At 37.0% G+C, this 9893-nt stretch overlaps 1 long non-coding RNA gene across 1 annotated transcript; it reads right to left on the bottom strand.

Moving 5' to 3' along the window:
• Nucleotides 1-6486: 6486 nt before the first annotated feature.
• LOC128635432 (uncharacterized) lies at nucleotides 6487-9461 on the bottom strand. Its single transcript, XR_008398405.1, has 3 exons — nucleotides 9186-9461; nucleotides 7178-7291; nucleotides 6487-6991 (listed from the first exon to the last, which is right to left on the bottom strand). It is a non-coding gene; the product is annotated as an uncharacterized LOC128635432 (long non-coding RNA).
• Between the last annotated feature and the right edge of the window lie 432 nt (nucleotides 9462-9893).

Below are 9893 nucleotides of genomic sequence, written 5' to 3'. Positions count from 1 at the left end.
CTAACCGCTCACTTCCTGTATTCTAAGTTACTGGACAGAAAGAAAGAGATGGACGGATTGCAACAATTAGCATTTTCTGTAATTACAGTAGAAATGTAGAGGTGTGTTTAGCCGGTCTATTAAAGAAAAAGTTTTCTAGTTTATTCATAGAGTTTATCAATAAACAGCTCTCTGTTTCTGAGTGAAATGTGTTTCTTTATTAATGTAAAGTATTTCCGTGATCACCACCTAGCACGCTTGACTTGTAAGTGAGAACTTATCACTTGTGCAATCAGCAGCACTGTGGTCTGGTTCTCTGTATGAAAAAAATATTTTTTTTTACACTTCCATGGTCTATAAACATTTCACAAAAGCCAAGTCATTCTGGTCTCCTCACAGTCACAAAAGCTGGACCGTGGTATAGGACCATGGTGTCTGATGACATGTCACGGTTTATCTATTCATCCAGATATGAAATTGAAACTGATTCTGAGGTGACCAGGGACAGATTAGTTCATTCTCTATCTCTAGGCAGGAACCTAAGAAGATACCAATATCAGTTTAGACATATTCACACTGTTAGTTTCTTAGACTGTTGTCTTTAATAAAATGTCTCCCCTATGATAAAACTCTCGCATTGGACAGCTATAAATTAACAACAAACGTGAGTAGATCAGATTTTTTTTAATGCAGCATTTCATGTTTGTGTGACGCTCGGTGATATGGTGACATTGATTAATGGATTTATTTACACAAATCTACAATTTTGTATTGTAGACATACTGTATGTGAATATAACGTGAGAGGCTTTATACCAGATCCAGCTGTCATTATAATATCAGTTTAATCCTGCACAATTACATACTTCACATTCTTTTTTCCTAATGTATTCCCAGCAAGGTGCTGATTTCTGGACTGTTTCTGGACTCCACACATGGATCCTCAAAATACTGTCAAGTCTCCAGTGTCACAAAACTCATCACATAATGTCTTAAGGAGACTGATTTAATAATAGAAGTGAATAATGAACTTAATCATTATTAAGAGTCATGCATAAATAAGAACCGCATTTTAGAATATTAAAAATAAAGATTACGAGAAACAACTGTAAAAATTGGTTCATCAAGAAATCTGCAGGAATCATGGGGCTGGTTTAGTTTCTGAATGTGGACTGAGTTATTACATTTGTTTCCTCTGTTACCCATCTGTAACTGATGGTAATATTTTTCTGGTGGTTCAGGGTGGGTGAATTAATGTGATGGAGGAGAGCAACCATGGACTACTTCTTCTGTTCCTAATCCATGTTTACAAAGCTTCCTGATCTGTAAAAGGAAATGACACTCAGGTGATCACTGCATTTACATCACCATGGAAGCTTTAAATATTACATTTTCTAGCTGTTCATGTTCTTCTGTCTTTACATTTTAGCACATTCTCTAATACCTAAATATGGACTCTTGTAATGTGCTTATTTTCCCAGCTAGTAAGTATTTACGTCTTACTCTCAGGTGTCCTATGTTTCCCGTAGATTCTGGTGTAGACGTAAAACGCTCCCACTAACAGAGACAGCAGGATGATTATTTCAAAGACACAAACACATTGAACCCTGAGAGAGAGAGAGAGAGAGAGAGAGAGAGAGACAGAGAGAGACAGAGAGAGACCCTCCAGACTGTCATAAATAAAATTAATCTCATTTGGCAACGTTAAAACAGCCTCCCGTATGTCTGTGCGTCCCAATGAGGCTCGCTACAGCCTTAGTCACTGGGAAGGCCTGTATGGTTCTGGTTGTGTTAGGCATGTTGGCAAGGCTGGAGGATCAGTGGTAATCCTATGAGCAGCTTTGTGTTAACAGTAAAAATAAAACTAAGAAGTATAATAAACAACACCTCTGTGAACTCTGATTTGTACTCCAATGTAGAGTTTTTTTCTGCCGTAGCCTATAGAAAGATATTTGGTATAAATGCGCATAATCGTTAGTAAACAAACCTTTTTTCTTTGTAATGCCCACAAATATTCTTGTTGGTGTTTTTAAATTGAAAAAATATATGTTGTTATTTTCTTTTAGAAGAGATACATTTATACCGAGGAGTTGCAGTTACAACTTTTCAGCACTAGATGGCACCAAGAACACATCGTGTTCTCCAGAAACTCTACAAACATCTGTACTGAAGACATGTAACGTGGCAAATTGTGATGTAAAGAGTCTACACCCGTTTTAAATGGCTGGTTGGTCTAGGGGTATGATTGTCGCTTAGGGTGCGAGAGGTCCCGGGTTCAAATCCCGGACGAGCCCTCCGTTTTTCCAATTCTTTATATAAATTTCATCATAAGTCTGAAATTTTGGCATTCAACCAGTCTGAACATTCTACATTATGAATGTCTCATGAAGAGTCCTGACACTGCTCACTGAACAATAGTTTACTGGTTTGCAAACAAATGAGAGAGTCTGTGTGTGTGTGTGTGTGTGTGTGTGTGTGTGTGTGCGCGTGTGAGAGAGAGAGAGAGAGAGAGAGAGAGTGACTCCTTAGCAGAGTCCAGAGGAAGGTTATGGAAGTTTTGGGTGAGAAGAAGCAGTAACATCTAACCCAAAGTCTAGGTGTATGGGGTGGCAGGGAGCCACTGCTACACCACAAGGAGACATTCCAGAGTTAAAGGAGTGTTGTTTAATGGTATTACCTTTGCCATATGGAACCAGTGGCACTGAGCATGCATTAACGGTGCCAGTGAGGTGTTCTACAGCCTTAGTTTTCTATGTAATGCACACAAATATTTTTTTGTTTGTTTAGATGCACAAAAAGCAACGTGTTTTTAAATAAATAAATATATATATATATATATATATATATATATATATATATATATATATATATATATATATATATATATATATATATTGTTATTTTCTTTTAGAAACAGTATCTTGTTCTTATAAGGACTCCTTTTGTTTGCTCTTGTAAGAGAAACCCCAGTTCTTGTCTCTTCTTGTTTAACACTGCTGCACACTGCACAGTCTCATCACTGTTTACAATTTTTCTTTCCAATAGTTGAATGTCTCTTTGCAAAGTCTTTACTGTTGCTCTCACCATAGATGTTGACTGAAGTGTATAATTTTGGCAGAACATTTTTTACATGTCAAGGAAATTATTTATTTCTTCTAGAGAGTACATGTCTTCCATCACCTGTGACCCAACATCAGAAATGTCAGAAAGCGTATCTTCATCCCTTATCTGCATCACAATTTATGTGGAAAATATGTGGAAACACTCGTGTCTTATCGGCTGACAGCTCTCACTTCAGCCAAATGCTAGCTCCCAGTCATTGTGAGGAAAAATGGATATATGCCAATTTTTTTAAACCAGTAAAATGGTTGAAACTGAAACAGTAACATCCTCTGATGCTGAGCAGGAAAACAAGGTGTGTAAATGTCTGTGAGTTCCAGTTTACGTGAACATGGTATGAGCAGAGCATAAGGAAAGATAATGTACTTTGCATGGCACTGTAGCAGCTAAACCCATACAGTGATAGCTTACCTGTCCCTCCACTTGACTAGTGACACCAAACTAGCCTAGTAAGAAAAGTTTTATATTGTATCGGTCTGGTAGTCCTACAAACAGTGACAACACCGGGCAGGTTTTATGATAAATCCAACTTTTTCTGATCATGTCATACATTGACCCATGCTAAAATTACTGAAAGAGCTATGAATTTCACTTTGCAGTGTATTTTTGTAGGTTTAATAGGTTTTGAAAGTAACATGAAAGTAAAGTAATTAGTAATCTGATTACTTTTTACATGCAGTAATCAGTAATTTAATCAGATTACAAGTTTAAAGTAGTAATTAGTAATCTGTGGTGGATTACCTTTTTTGAGTAATTTACCCAACACTGATATTTACACACTGATATTATTACACACCTCTTTATCCTCTAATAAATGACACTCCATTATTACAGGAGAGCTGGATTCAGTACTGTGCTACAGTTTTCAATAAAGTGGAAATAAGTGAATAGTTGGTGAAAATCACTAAGAAGCAATCTAAAAAAAGTGTGTGTGTGTGTGTGTGTGTGTGTGTGTGTGTGTATGTGTGTGTGCGCGTATGTGTGTGTATGCGTGCGTGTGCTCATCGTCTCCGATTATGTACATATTTGTTGGGTTTTATTCTGAACAACGGCAGAAAAACATGTGCACATGTGTTTTCTTGATTAAATGATAAATAAATGATATTTAAACAAACTGCGTAAGTGTTTTTTCTGAGAATTGTGTTGACAATTAAATTTTATTCCATAACATAATCCAAAGGCTAGATTTATAATTATATATGATGTACAGTAATTGGTAAATGATACATTTAAAATAGATGATGGTGATGTAGGTGACTTCAGATTGTAGTTTTGGAGACTTTCTGACCCCAAAACTTGAACCATCCTCTTCACGGTGCATTGAGACAATATAGGCACACACCCTCTTCCAGGTCGATTCATAACATTTCCAGTTGACTGGAACTTCTTAATTATTGCCCTGATGGTTGAAATGGGCGTTTTCAATGCTTGTGCTATTTTCTTATAGCCACTTCCCATTTTGTGAACCTCAACAACCTTTTATCACACATCACAGCTATATTCCTTGGTCTTACCCATTGTTATGAATGACTAAGAGAATTTGGCATATATGTTACCTCATATTTATACCCCTGTAAAACAGGAAGTCTTGGTTGAACAATTTCCTGTTCCTAATCAGGTGTACTAGAAAAATGCAAAATATCAATTGGAAAATACAGATACTCAGATAAATTCATAGGGGTGCCAATAATTGTTGCACACCTATATTTAACAAAGATTTTTTTTTTTTCATAAACCTGTTTTGTGTTTGCAATTGTTTGATATCCATGAGAGCAGAGTATTTTTGTGAATTTTATGGACAAAATATAAAAAATAAAGACAATTTTTCACAGCCTTCTTTGCTCATATTTACCAAGGGTGCCAATATTAGTGGAGGGAACTGTATCATTTCCTCTTTCTCTGATTGGCAAAAACCATCTGGGTCACTATGTATAGTAGCTACTGACAAACCACACCTTGCTGTCAGCACGTACATGTAGCACATACAGACGCTTGAGGACATGAGAAAATAGAGGAACTGAGAGATATAATTATTAAACTGCATAATTATTAAACATAATTATAAAACTGTATCTTATTTATTTGTTTTAAGTCTTTCTCTGCATTTCTCTCCTTTCCTTTCCTTGTCTACCATCCCATTGCATTCACCATGATAATAATGGAGTCCTATGAGATTCTAGTTTTGATAGACAGCGAAGCCAGTATCCCAGTCAACAATGATCCACTTATGATGTCATCAGCACTAACTTCTCCACAGTACCACCACAAAAACAACACTGCTTTATTTGAGAGCAAATATAATATAAACAGAGGCTCTGCAGAAATATGACAATACACCAAAGGCAATGTGAAATATAATACATCCATATATACATGTTTTTAAAAAAACAAAAACTAAAAAAAAAAAAAAAAATTTTGACATGGCTGACAGAAATGTTTCTGCCCATGTGTTTAGCAGGGGTGCAAACCTCAGGCGTCAATTCTTAAGGTATCATACTTTTTTGGTACAATTGCTGTAGTGTGCTGTGTGATGTGATTAGAGGTTGTGGGGTCCTACCTTCAGTTTTCAGCTGGAGCATATAGCTGATCTTAATATTTTTGTTTGTATCAAAGGTGATTAAAGTGTATGACTCATTCCTCTCTGCACTGGTTATTATAATAGTTTTATCATCTTTATCATCTCGGGGAATATGTTTTTTGTTGGTAAAGTCATGTTTATTTTATATTTTAAAATAAAAGTAACATACCACTCACTTCCTCTATTCTAGTTATTATATAACTACAGTAGAAGTGTAAATATGTGTTTAGTGGGTCCATTGAGCAAAAATCTTACTAGTTTGTTTATAGAGTTGGATAATAAACAGTCTGATGCTGAGTGAAATGTGTTTCAATCAATGCAGAGACCCATGATTGCTTCACCCCACAACTCTGCCCATGCAAAATAAAATGAACAAATTAATGCATTACAAGCATTTAAGTAGTCTCTGTAGTAAGCAAAAGGTAGTCTTACCTTAGGCGACTGCTGTCACCCTTACTTTTCTCCTTGCAAACTCATCCACCAATTGTCTTTAACAAGCTCCAACATGCTGGAATATTATTTATTTGAGTAGAACAATATTTTGTCTATTTATTGGAGCTACAGAGCTTCCCCCAAAACACATTTTTATGAAAACTGTTTTCATCGGATTTATGTTAATATTATTTAAAAAATTATAGTTGTTTTGGAGTTATTTAGGTTTGGATTAAAACTTTAAGATATATTAAAGGCCATCTGTTGGATGTGTCTATGCTCAATGGTTGCCCCTCTTGATGTTGGCTTTCTTCCTGCCACTGTTCCTCCTTAACTGCACCCTACATTAAATACAGACCAGACAGTACAGCATTTTATTTTTGGAATGATTTAATTTGTGGAATTTAGAACTCAAAAGTTACATCATAATTAAGAGAACAATCAAGAACAGTGAGTTTAGGTGTGTCAGTTAAAAAAAAAAAAAAAAAGACTTTATTTCAGCATTCACACGTACAGTACATATACCTACATTTACATTTCAAAAACTTTATTAAAATCATTCCCACAAAAGCATTGTTGGCATGTTTGTAACAACTGTATCAAAGCATTGCATTATTTTTAAAATATTAAAAAAAGAAAGAATACCAGAAACAACTGAAAATTAGCACTCGGTGCCTCAACGAATCTACAGGAATCATGAGGCTGATTTATTTGAGTTTTTTTGTGGATTGAGGAATTAAATTTATGTTGTCTGTTAGCCATCTGTTATTGATGGTTGTATTCTTCACATGCTTCAGTCTGAATGAGACACAGAGTGATGGTTGCTTGCATAGAGGAGATCTGCTTCTTCTGTTCCTAATCCAGGTTTACAGAGCTTCCTGAACTGTGGAAGGAAATGATGCGCAGGTGATCACCGCACTTACATCACCATGGAAGCTTTAGACCTTTAGGCATTACATTTTCTAGCTGCTCATGTTCTTCTGTCTTTACATGTTAGCACATACTCATACTTGAATATGGACTTTGGTAATGTGATAATTTTCCAAGCTGTTAAGTATTAAAGTCTTACTCTCAGATGTCCTCTGTTTCCTGTAGATTCTGGGGTAGATGTATGCTCCCACTAACAGAGACAGCAGGATGATGACTTGAAAGATCCACACAGACAAAAACACCACCATAAAACCTGAGAGGGGGGGGACGAAGCTGAGTGATTCAGGTTGTTAGAGAGAAGGGTTTTTTTTAAATTATTTTTGTTGTGTTTTGGTCAGTGAGTAATTTTTACAGCATGGGAATTAGCACATACAGACAAATGAGGGAATCAGAAAACTAGAGGAACTGAAACACCATTCGGTTACCTACCACCTACCATTCACCTACCATTATTACACTATGTGCAACTGGTCAGATTAATCAGATCATCTAGTAAACACAGCACTGACCACCTTGGCTATTCTGAAGATTTAAAAATCTGCATAACACCATGTTATATAGATGTAGAATTATACAAGTAAACAAACACCCTGTCCACTTTAATAGGAACACTTGTATACCTGCACATTCATTCAGATTTATAATCAGCCAATCATGTGGCAGCAGCACACTGCATAAAGTCATGTAGACACAGGTCAAAAACTTAAGTTAATGTTCACATCAAACATCAGAATGGGGAAAAAGTGTGACTTTAACTGTAGCATGGTTGTTGAGTATTTCAGAAACTACTGATCTCCTGGGATTTACACACACACACACACACACACACACACACACACACACACACACACACACACACACACACACATACAGACACAAAACAGTCTCTAGAGTTTACACAGAATGGTATGAACAGCAACAACAACAACAACAATAACAAAAACCTCCTGTGAGAGGAGGCTCTGCAGGCTGAAACACCTTGTTGATGAGAGAGATCAGAGGAGAATGAACAGACTGGTCTGAGCTGGCAGGTAGTCTATAGTAAATCAAAAGTCAAGTAAACACTCTACAACCGTGGTGAGCAGAAAAACATCTCAGAATGCATGACACATCAAATCTTGAGGTAGATGGACTACAAAAGCAGAGGACCAAGAACAGGAATCTGAGGTGATCATGGGCACAGACTCACTAAAACTAGACAGATGATGACTGGAAAAAATAAGTGACTCTTTACCCTAATCTTTAATTGTCCCGTTTGGGTGAGCCTGTGCCCATGATAGCCTCAGATTCCTGATCTCGGCTGACAGGAGGGGAACCCAATGTGGTCTTCTGCTGCTGTAGCTCATCCACTTCAAGGTTCAATGTTTTTGCAGGTTGAGATACTTTTCTGCTCACCACAGTTGAAAAGAGTGATTATATGAATTAATATACAGCTCAAACCAATCTGGCCATTCTCCTATTTTTTTTTGCATCATGCCGTGTAAACTCGAGAGATTGTTGTGTGTGAAATGTCAGTGAGATTAGGAGTTTATGAAATACTCAAGCAAGCCCTTCTGGTACCAAAAACCAAGTCATGATTAAAGTCACAGAAATTCTGAACATTAACTGAAATTCTTGACCCGTAACTCCCTGATTTTTTGCATTGCGCTGCTGCCACATGATTGGCTGATAGGATAACTGCATGAATGTGTAGGTGAACAGGTGTTCCTTATAAAGTGGATGGTGAGTGTAAGTAAGAACCATTGTACAGAAGTGTTAGTGACATCATCAGTGGACATGGCAAAAAATACTTTCATTTTATATAACTTTTGGGTTAAAATATGAAAGCTCATGAGTTGAAGATGAAAAGGAAGAAAGGACCCCAATTTCACCTGAAGTAAAACAGGACAGTACAAATTAATTTGAGCTAGCTAGCCAACATGCTATAAAGTGAGTGTGGCTCCTTCAGGATCTATTTCCATTAATGGAGCAAAAATAAAATTTGCCTGTGTATTCATAAATTGCTGCATTGTTTTTTGTTTGTCAAATCATTATATTAAAAAGACAGACTCACCAGCGCATGAGCAGTCACATTAATGCTGATGCTTCATCGTTGTTGCTACTGTTGCTAAATTTATTATTATTATTAAAAAAAAAGACAGACTCACCAGAACATGAGTGGAGTTCAATGGATCTGTGGTTATGGCTGACGTGATTTTCAACATGGCATGGCATTTTTGCATCAGGCAATTACAAGAAGTCATCTTAATTCTTCCATCCATCCATTTTCTTCTGCTTACCCAGGTCTAGGTCACGGGGGCAGAGATGCCCAGACCTCCTTCTCCCTGGCCACCTCTGCCAGCTCCTCCATGGGGACACCCAGGCGTTCCCAGGCTAGACCAGAGATATAATCTCTCCATCTAGACCATGGTTCTGCCCCAAAATTTAAACAATGCTAATAATGCTAATAATTAATGCTAATATGTCCTTGAATGATGTGATCCTCTACATAGCAGATTGTTTTCCCTGTTATTGTTATTGTCATTATTTAAAAAATACAGACTCATCGGGACATGGGTGGATCGTAATTGTATTGTGGTCATGGCTGACATGATTTTCTACATGGCAGCTGATGTTTCCAGGATGGTTTTTATCCAGCAGGAAACCACTGTTCTTGTCCTCCAGCTGAGTAAATTTGATTCAATCAGAATTCCAGTGAGAGCGGAGATTGTCTCCATCAGCAGAACAGTACACTTTTCTGACCTCAGGGGACAAGCAGTTGATTGTCTCTTTCAGTGAGGACACCATGGTGCAGATTAGAGATAAACACCTCAGGATTAATTACAATGGTGGCCCCCAAGTGTAAAACACAATAC

The sequence above is a fragment of the Ictalurus punctatus genome, chromosome 2, assembly GCF_001660625.3.
Source record: "Ictalurus punctatus breed USDA103 chromosome 2, Coco_2.0, whole genome shotgun sequence".
Taxonomy (NCBI): domain Eukaryota; kingdom Metazoa; phylum Chordata; class Actinopteri; order Siluriformes; family Ictaluridae; genus Ictalurus; species Ictalurus punctatus.
This window is presented reverse-complemented; position numbering and strand designations above follow the sequence as displayed.